The sequence below is a fragment of the Nipponia nippon genome, unplaced genomic scaffold, assembly GCF_047370975.1.
Source record: "Nipponia nippon isolate SJK-2023a ecotype South Korea unplaced genomic scaffold, ASM4737097v1 scaffold_36, whole genome shotgun sequence".
NCBI classification, from domain to species: domain Eukaryota; kingdom Metazoa; phylum Chordata; class Aves; order Pelecaniformes; family Threskiornithidae; genus Nipponia; species Nipponia nippon.
In genome coordinates this window covers 3,476,239-3,486,068 of record NW_028262354.1, presented here as the reverse complement: position 1 = coordinate 3,486,068, position 9,830 = coordinate 3,476,239, and the positions used below count along the sequence as shown (strand labels likewise).

Sequence of the window (9,830 nt, the reverse complement as noted above, 5' to 3'; positions counted from 1 at the left end):
GACAGCCAGAAGCAGGAGAAAGGGGACTGCTGGGTGCCTTGAGAGGCAGAATTGCTGTAGGTTGTGCCGTGGCCGTTTCACTCTCTGTCTTTGGCAGTTACTTCCCAGAGGCTGAGAGACAGGTATGCTTGCACGGCATGAGTACTGCTGCTTACGGAGCAAAAGGTGCTACAAAGCAGCAGTGAAGAACAAGGAGGGCCTACCAAGATGGCAGGAATAACATGGAGAGCCTAAAGCACTGGCCAGGCAGGGCTTGCGACTGACCTTGTGTCGTGGTTTAAACCCAGCCGGCAACGAAGCACCACCCAACCGCTCACGCACTCCGCCCCCCAGTGGGACGGGGGAGAGAACCAGAAGGGCAAAAGTAAGGAAACTCCTGGGTTGAGATAAGAACAGTTTAATAATTAAAAAGAAAAAAAATAAAACCCAAGACAGACAAGTAATAGAGATGAAAACGATTGCTCACCACCAACCGACCGATGGTCAGCCGGTACCTGAGCAGTGCCCCCTCCACCAACCCCCCCCAGTTTTATTGCTGAGCACGCCGTTACATGGTGCGGGATATCCCCTTGGTCAGCTGGGCTGAGCTGTCCCGGCTGCGTCCCCTCCCAAACTTCTGTGCACCCCATGTGGGATGGAGGGGAGAGAGGAGGGAGGGAGGGAGGAGTGGGGGCACCAGACGGGAGGGCAGGGGATGGCGGCGGTGTCACACAGGGAAAAAACTCACATGGGGAAGACTCGCCTGGGCAAAAGACTCGTGTGGGGTACGTTCTGGTAGAAAGGGGGACGGAGAGACATGAGGAGGGTGTGGGATGGGGAGACGGACACGGGGGGAGACACAGACACATGGGGGAGAGAGATAGGGAGGAATGGGGGGGAACAGGGGTGGCAAAAATGGGGCACGGGGGAGATGGGGCACATGTTGTCGGATGGCCCTTCTGGGGCTGCATCGCCTCTGCAGATGCAGGAGGGGAGGGACAATCATCCCACCCTGCCAAGGCCACGCAGGGCCAAGACCCTGCGATGGGTGCGGGGAGCGTCCTAGAGCCAGGCTGGGGGTGGTGGGGTCTTTTCCTGGTGGTGGGCAGGTGCCAGGTTTCCTGCACGGGCATTGGTGGCACAGACCCAGCTCAGACATCACACAGAGCCCCTCGCCCTCTCTGTCCTGCAGCCCCCACCAGACGAGACCCTGGGAAGATGGAGGGCCCAAAGACACAGGGCCCAAAGACACAGGAATTTCTTACCTTCAGTGGAAACGTATAAAAACCAAGACTGCCTTTTAGTTAGCAATGAAAAGGGGCGGTGATACTTGCCACTGTGGTGGTCTCAGGCCAGGAGACAGAATGCTGCTCTGCTGAGGCATATTGCGCGATGATGCCAGCTCCATCTCTGTAACACCGCACTGAAGACGTGCCCCCCCATCCCATCCCCAGCGCTGCACGGGCAGCAGTTCCCGCTTGAACACCACGTACGCCAGGGCCCGGAGGATCAGCCAGTCTGAAAGAGACCCCGAGAGCAGCAGCTGAAAGGGGCCCTGGGAAGAGGGATGCATTTTGCAGAGGAGGGGAGGCAAAAGCCCCCATAGCCCAGCTTGCAGCACCCCAAACCCAACAGCATTGCCTTCCTTAGCCCCACAGGAGCTGCATTTGTCCCACGGCAGACAAGTAGATCCACAGCGAAGCCCAGGGATCCTGGGGCAGGGGGATAGCAGGGCTCATCCCTGGGTCATGTCACTCACCGTAGGAGACAATCAGGGTGACGTGGTTGCCGTGTGTGGAGCCAGGGCTCTGACACTCGCTCTGCCCACTTGGTTTTGCCTGGCATTTCTGATCCTGCAGGTGTCCCTGTCTGTGGGTGCCAAGAGCTTGCCATTGTACCAAGCTGTGGGGTGCTGCCGCAGCGAGTGGGAGCCCCAGCACCCGAGGGCCATGCTCTCTCCTGGAAGTATCATGCTCCAGGGTGGGTCCAGGGTCAGCAGGGCCATCTCTGCAGCTGTGAAGGTCCAGGCAGGAGGGAAGAGCAGGACAGAGCAGAGATCAGTGCAACAGCATGCACGGTGGAGAGCCCTCAGCCCTGGGCACACAGGCTGAGATGGGGGAAGAGGGCAGAACCCCAGTGCTCACTGGGGTTTCTAGGGCACTGGTGGGATTTTGGGAGACTGTCTGATCTTTCAGAGGGGCAGCAGGGCTGGTGCCCGGTGCCCAGTGCTGCCTGGCATCTTTTGAGCCAGGCAGCATGTGGAGGGACAGCGGAGTCACACCGTGCCCTGCTGCCGCTTGAGGGGGCACCAGGGCCTGTTGCCTTGTTCAGCAAGAACTGTCCAGCGCCCCAAGGGCTGTCATCATAAATCTGCAAGCAAAGAGATTCACCAGCAAGGACAAGGGCTTCAGCTGAAAGGGGGAAAGGATGAGCACCCCTGGGATGTGCCTGCCAGGTCTCCTGCAGTGTCCCTGGCACAGAGAGGAGTGATGCCGGCCTTGGACGTGAGTCATTCTGTGGGGGTCGATGCCCCTAAGAAGCAGTGACCATGACATCTGGATGGAGAGTGAAGGGATGGACGTGAAAATTAAGTCAGGGAATGTAGTGACTGAAAGGCACAAGGGAGCAGAGACCTCAGAGCTCTGGACAGTATATTCTAATGTCCATCTCACACACGAAATGAGCAATGGGTACAATTTCCTCTGTGGCCTGCTGTGTACGGCCAATCCTCCTACCTCTCTGGCCCTTGGTGACTCCGAGCCATAGCTCTGACAAAGTTTCCTACGTTCACACTTAAGCTATGATATGTCCCTATTAAAATAGCCTTAAACCACTTATCCCCTCCATTGCCACTTAACTGCCAACAGCCCGTCATCTGCTTCGGCTCTATCGTCGCCAGAGCTCGTACCTCGGGGCCTCCTGCAGGGATAAGACCCATCTGACAGCCAGCCCCGCGCACGGTGACACGGAGGTCCAGGTGGCTGATGCTGCATTTCTTATAACTTCGTCGTACCTCGTCTTGGCTGCAGAGCGACTCAAACAGAACGGACCTCATCGACAGCTGAATCTGACTGCAAAACCAACTGAGGACAACTGATGAACCCGCCTCCTCCCTTTCCCAACCATCCCTCGCGCCCAAAACTTTAGAAACCCCCTCTCTTCTTCCGAACTGTCAGGGAAGAAACCCTACTCCTTCCCAACAGTTCCTGCCCTGTAGTTGCACCCCTGAACACCCCGCGTCGGCTGCTGCTCAGGAGCGGCTCTTCCAAGCCCTGCCCTGCCTCCCGCGGGTACCTCCCGTCCTCCAGCATCCCTCAGGCTCGGGGCTCTGCTACAGCCCACGCAGTAAGCAAATCTCCGACACTTCTCGCCTGGAAGGGGCCTGCAGCAGGCTGCAAATCTCTAGGGACAACATGGCACTTTATGGGCGATCAGGAAAGGCAACGGGCCGTCCCGTGCCCTGAAAAACACTATGCCCAATGTGCCTGCTGCTTTCTTGAGAAATGCTGAAACTCCAGACACAAGATGCTCACCCTAACCCCTGACAGATAATCTCACCATCAGTCCTATAGAAAAAGATGTCAACAACTTTAACAACATCCAACAGAACCAATGAAAAAAAACCAAAGTTCCTTCTACAGTAAACTCAGAAATGCCAAAAAAAAATGCAATGCACCTAAAATTAAAAAAAAACAAGAACGCAGAATATTAAACCACCTTGCAACTCCTGAACACCCCATATACAATCACCGATCCAAGAACAAGCTGTGCACAACAAATGTACTTTCTGCTATAGACGCTTGACTTACTGAAGCTCCTACCTCGGCCACCTCGGCCTCTCTGCAGGTCAGAACGCAGCTGCCCAAACAGCTGGGCTCCGCGCCGCGGTGCCCTGGAGGAGCAGAGCACCCACCCCAGAGCAGCCCAGGAGCAGCCCCAGCTCCCTGGGGGGCGGCCGGAGGAGTTCTGCTCCGTGCAACGCCCCAGACAAAGACACGGACCATTACTGGCAATTGTGATACCCGCTCTTTTGCCACAACTTTGTGACACCGGCCACGTGACCAGGTCGGTAGTTAAACTTAATTTTACTGGGACAAACAAAACCTGTATTTAAATAGATAAAAATAGCTTAAGATCATACTAAGCCATGTAAAAAAGGAGTTCATTAAATGCAATAGCAGCATTATTAGCAGAAATTATGCACTTTAGTTTCCTATTGAAGAAACCAAACATGCAGTGACAATTCATTTCTAGCAAGACCAGACGTATTTCCTAACTTCTACCAGAGCTACATTCTGGATAGGACCGAACGACAAATCAGAACTAGATCCCGCACGAATCCCTTCTCAAACATCTCTCTGCTTGCAGAGTGAATTATTCACTGTAAATCACCAATGACTCTGAGTCACCGAGACTCCTCGATGGTTAACTCCCTTAACAGAAACAGCCGAGGCCCAAAGGATAGAAAACACCCCAAAAAGCATGGAAATACAATAAATGCATCTTGCAGGAGGACTACGAAGGCAGGAGAAGGCTCTCGCCTTCTCTGAAACACCCAAGAGGAGACCTGAGCTGACAAGAGAGATCTTTGGGGTACCAGGGACTGAACAGAAACGTACTATAAGCCATAGAAACAAAAAGACTGCTCTGGAGCACAAAGATGGCTTTGGAAAAGGTTCTGACAAAACTGGAGACATCATCACAGGGATTAGAGAGGTCCTGAGGAGGCCGGAGAGGCCAAAGTAGTCCTGGGGACACAATGAGGCACTCAAAAGGGAATTTAAAAAAAGTACAGCTGCCCTCAGGGGGCTGGGGACGGAATGGGGCATGCCGAAGGGATGAGAGGACAAAAAGACCGACCTGGTTAACAGATACGGCCTCAGGAGGGGTTCTGAGGAAAAAAGGGGTGAAAGTGCCCTCCCGAGCTAAACCAGGGCTCTGGGGCGCTGGGGACGTCTCAGGAGAGCTCAGCAACAGGAGCAGAGGGGTCTGGAGGGGGACAGAGCGACCAGAGAAGCCTTGGAGATGACAATGAGGAAATCTGAAGGGGATTTCAACAAAGTACAGGTGTCGTCGGGGGGCAGGGGCTGAAGGGAGGTACCCTAAATGGCAAAGAGGGGACTCAACAGAGGAATCCTAGAGAGCGCAGAGGACAAAATGCACGTTCTGGGCCTCAAAGAAGGCATTAGCAATGGTTCTGAGAGAGCAAGAGAGGCCCGAAGTGCCCTACAGAAATGAAAGAGGGCTGTGGTGCCCAAGGAAGGTCTCAGGAGGCATCCTGAAAGATGTTCCCTATGGCTTTTGCCAAGCATTGCTGAATCCTGCAAGAGGCCCTGCTGCCTTCCAGAGCCTCCGACAGCTCCTGCCGGGCTTTCCTGACACCCGTGCGGGGCTCTTCTGCCTTCCAGCGTGTCTGACAGCTTTTGCTGGCTTTGCCGAGGCCTGTGTAGGGCCCTACTCCTCTCCAGTGTCTGACATCTTTTCCTGAGCTTTGCCGAAGCCCGTCAGGGACCCTGCTCCTGTCCAGCGTGCCCCAGGGCTTTCGCTGGTCTTTGTCAGGGTCTGCCAGGGTCCCTGCTGCCCTCGAGAGGTCCACAGGGCTGTTACTGGGCTTTGCTGTGGCCCGCAAAGGGCCCTGCTGTCTTCCAGAGTGCCCCAAGGCTTTTGCCAGGCTTTGCCGACACTGGGGCTGGGTGTGGGGTGCTCGGGGGGGGGTTGTGTGGCTGGGTGCGGGATGTGGGGCTGGGGGCTGGGCTGGGTGCAGGGGGCTGGAGGCTGGATTTGGGGCTGGGTGTGAGGTGCTGCTGAGCTGAGCATGGTGCTGGGTGTAGGTGGGTGCAAGGGCGGCGGAGGGGGTGCAGGGTGGGTGCAGGGGCAGTGCCGGGGGCGGCGCCGGGTGGGTGTAGGGTGGCTGTGGGGATTGCAGGGGGGAACAGGGGCTCGGCTGTTGCCGTGCCCTGCAGCGCTCGGCCGAGCGCAGGCCAGGGGCACGGTGCAGGGCGGCGGTGTGCCTGGCCAGGGATGCCAAAGAGACGCTGACGGGGACACCAGAGCAGGCGAATGCAGCCCCCTGGAGCGGCCGCCGGCCCTGCAGCCCTGTGCCACCCCCCCACCTCTCCTGCCGGTTCATCACTGCCTGGAGCCCCTGCGGCCCCACGCCTGGCCATGGAGCGCCCTGTGTCCCCTGTCCCACAGGTGCACGGCTGTGAGGTGCCCTGTGTCCCCCCTCACCATGGATCCCTGGCCACGGGGTCCTCCCTGTGTCCCCCATCCCCATACATCCCAAGCCATTGGGTCCGCCCGATGTCCCCAGCCCCACTGTTCCCTAGCCACGGGGTGCCCCATCCCTTCTCACCCTGCCCCATCCTCAGCGCAGTCCCTATGTCCCCACAGTGCTCCCAAGCATTCTGGAGGGCACCCAGGCACGGGACGCGCAGTGCCTGACCCCCAAGAAGACCCTCAGCACCCTCTCTGCCCCCCACCTCAAGCCCAGCACCCAGCACTCCTGCAACACCCACCCCTGCGCCCCAGAGCTCGGTAAGGGGCTGGGGCAGGAGGGAGGCCGGGGTCCCCCATCCCTCAGTTTCCCCCCACCAGCAGACGAGAGTTGCAGGGACGCACACCCCAGCTGTGCAGCGGTGGTCCAGGCCCAGCTCTGCGTCCGCTGCGCCGCCTGCACCCACAACCAACCCCTGCCACCCCCGGCCCATAGCTCCCCGGGACCCTGTGGCCACCGCTGGCCCTCAGGATGCCTCCGGAGGGACAGCAGCCACGTGGGGCAAATTAATTTGGTGTCCCACCTGCTTCCCACGGGGACGTGGGGGGACGGGCCGTGCGTCACGCATGCCCCCATCAGGGGCTGTGCTGCTCCAGCAGCCTGTCCCCAGCGTCCCTGCAGGCGCTGTCCTGCTCAGGGGCACCCCAGTGTCCTGCAGGGAACCCTGCACCGCTCCCGGGCACCCCACAGGACGCGTGCATCAGTGCTGGCGTGCACGGGGCACGGTGGGGTGTGGGACTGGGGCTGAGCCAAGTGGGAACAGGGCTATTCGGAGGCGCTGGCCACGGGGCTGTTAGCAGCACGCCAGATCCAGGGCTGGGGACTGGGTGCTGGCCGTGGGGCTGGGTGCTGCTGGAACACGGTGTCCTGCCAGCACATTCCTGCCTGAGTCACTGCTGGCTCCTGCCCGGGCAGGTCCGTGGCCACAGCCCCACGCTGGCGCCACGCAGGGCCCACGCCAGCCCCGCTGCACCCCACGCCCTGCGGCTGGGCTGGCCCCACACACGGGCACTCACACCTTGCCTCCCCGCCCCGATCAGCGCGCATCCACGCCAAAGTGCCCCACTCACCCCGATGCCCCCCCGCCTTATAAACCCTATAACGGCAGAGCCTCACCCACAACCTGTGCACCCCCTCTGCCCTATCCCCACCCCGTACGCCTTATAACCCCCCTCTCCTGGGCTCCCTAAAGCCACACAAGCACCCCTGTACCCCACACTCGCACTGCTTACGCCCCCATACCTCAATACACACACCCTACACCCCTCATAACTCCCATGCCGGGGGGGAACTGAGGCATCCAGGCAAGGAGGAGGAGGAGGGAGGCCTTCATCGGGGCAGCCTCCTGCCCAGGGCCAGGCTTGTGAGCTGGGGGAGGCGGGGGGGTGTCCGCTGCCACCCCGGTGTCACCCCAGGGCCCGGGAGGGGGATGGGCCGCACCGGACGCCTGGGTTCCTGGAAGAGGCCCACGTGACTTCCCCATATGCTATTAGCGGCCCTTGTTGCTGGGCAGAGCTTTGCCGGGTGGGCCAGAACCCAAGGGTGCACCCCGACACCCGGCCCTGGCACCCCGAGAGGTGCCAGGGTGGGTGGGGGCAGCGGGGCCCAACCCCTGGGCTCAGCCCGGGGAGGGGACGGGAGCCCACCGGAGGCCAGCGCCCCTTGCCCGGGGGGACGGGATGGGACCCCAGGCAACCGGGCAGCCGGCCTGGCTGCTCACCCTTCCCCTGCGAGCTGGGTGGGAGGGCTGAGGCCTGACAGGCTCATTACAGGAGTGCAGCAACACCCCTCCCCCCCGCCGAAACCGACAACCAAATATTTGTCATCTCAGCCCAAATGAGTCACACACCCCCACGCCCCGCAGCCTCCGACAATCCTAGGGAGCTTGGCTGGGGGGGTCCCCAGCACCCACCCGTGGCCACCCTGATAACCCCAGGGCGTCCGTGCTGCTCCAGAAAGCCCCTCTCCCCCCAAAGCCTCCCCATTTCAAGGATGTGTTTCTGGTGGGGAAGGTCCCTGTCTCTGCCCAGTGCTCCCAACTTGGCTCCCAAGGGCTCCTCATGGACTCGGCTCCACACTGGGCCCCCCCAAGCTCCTGACACCCCGGAGAAGAAAGGGACAGCTTGGGGACAAAAGAAGCCCAGGCTCCTGGCGCAAGAAATAACATGAAATATTATCTGAGCCCCCAACACCAGATTGGGGCCACTGAGCCAGAAACGGGCAGGAATTGGGTTTTTTTTTGCCCAGCCAGGGGATTTTCTGCATTTGCATGTGCCCCCCCCCACCTACGAGCCACGTCAGTGGGAGCTTTCAGACCCAGCAGGGCCGGATCCTGGTTCAGCCCCGTCTGGTGCAGAGGAGGCAGCAGGAGGGGAGGGTGCTGCTTTTCCAGTACCCCCCCTCCCACCACCGGGCAGCACCCAAAAGCCCAGCCGACGGTGGGAAATGCCCACTTGCCCTCTTTAGGAGCCCCAGGCGAAGGGGAACCCCAAATCAGCCAGGGCGGGCACTGAAGATGCCCCTAATCTGCAGCCCCCCCCCCCCATCAGACACAGCGGACGCTTTAATTCCCCACCCCCCCACCCTCTTATTTACACAAAAGGTTCAGAGAAGTCGAAGCCGGTTTCTGCGAAAAGCCCTTGCCGGAGCGGAAGAGGAAGCCCCGGTTTATCGGCACCGAGCCAGGCACTATCGGAGCGCTGCGGCTTCCAGAAAGCGCCAGCAGCCCCGACGCCCTCCGCGCCCACCAGCACCTTTGCATATTTCCATGGCAAAGGCCCAGCTTTGCATGAGGGCCCCGCCGCACCCCGGGGGGGACCAAACGGGCCCAAAATAGCCAGCAAAGACACAGCATTTAAAAAAAAAAAAAAACAAAAAACAACCCACAAGAGAAAAACCCACACCAAAAAAACATTTTGCAATATCTGCATAGCAGGGCTGAGCCACCAGCTTGTTTTCGGTAGCGAGGGCCTCGCCAGCACTGCAGGAAGCTGTCGCCTCTCCCCTGCCTCGCCCCATCTGCAGTAAGGCTTGACAGCCCACGGGGCTGGAGCCACCCGCACAGGTTTTTGGGATAGGGAAGCACTTTGCCCCTCAGGAGGGGAATTTTCCAGCCAAGGCTCCCACAGAGGAGCTGGTCCCGGCAGGAGGAAGCTGTTCATCAAACCACTGCCCGAGCGAGGTCTGCCCGTAACCAGGCTGCACCCTCCAGCCCCGGGCAGGCTGCGCGCTTCCTCCACCCCCGACCTCGCAGGAATTGAAACTCGGGGGCCGCAGGGCAGGGAGCAATCTCGGGGAGCAGAACACCCGCTAAAGAGGCCTCCTCGGTAACTGCAGCGCCAGCTTGCTCTGCCCAGGCAGAGGAGGGACAAGACAAATGCTAGACAACCAGAGCCACACAGAGCATCTCCCCCCGCTTGGAAGGGGCGAGGAGCACGGCTCATCCCCGGGCTCCAGCAGAGTCCCTTCTCCTCGGGGCTGCAGGCCCCCGCCTCGCTGAGGGTGACAAGCCCCCGCCGCCAAGCGCAGGCACCCCGAGAGCCACAGCGCGCTTCGGGGCGCCGCAAGAAAAGCC

The 9,830-nt window shown here is 59.9% G+C and overlaps 1 long non-coding RNA gene across 1 annotated transcript; it reads right to left on the bottom strand.

Moving 5' to 3' along the window:
• Positions 1 to 381: 381 nt before the first annotated feature.
• On the bottom strand, positions 382 to 7,360 carry LOC148053930 (uncharacterized). Its single transcript, XR_015707822.1, has 2 exons — positions 1,739 to 7,360; positions 382 to 1,497 (listed from the first exon to the last, which is right to left on the bottom strand). It is a non-coding gene; the product is annotated as an uncharacterized LOC148053930 (long non-coding RNA).
• Between the last annotated feature and the right edge of the window lie 2,470 nt (positions 7,361 to 9,830).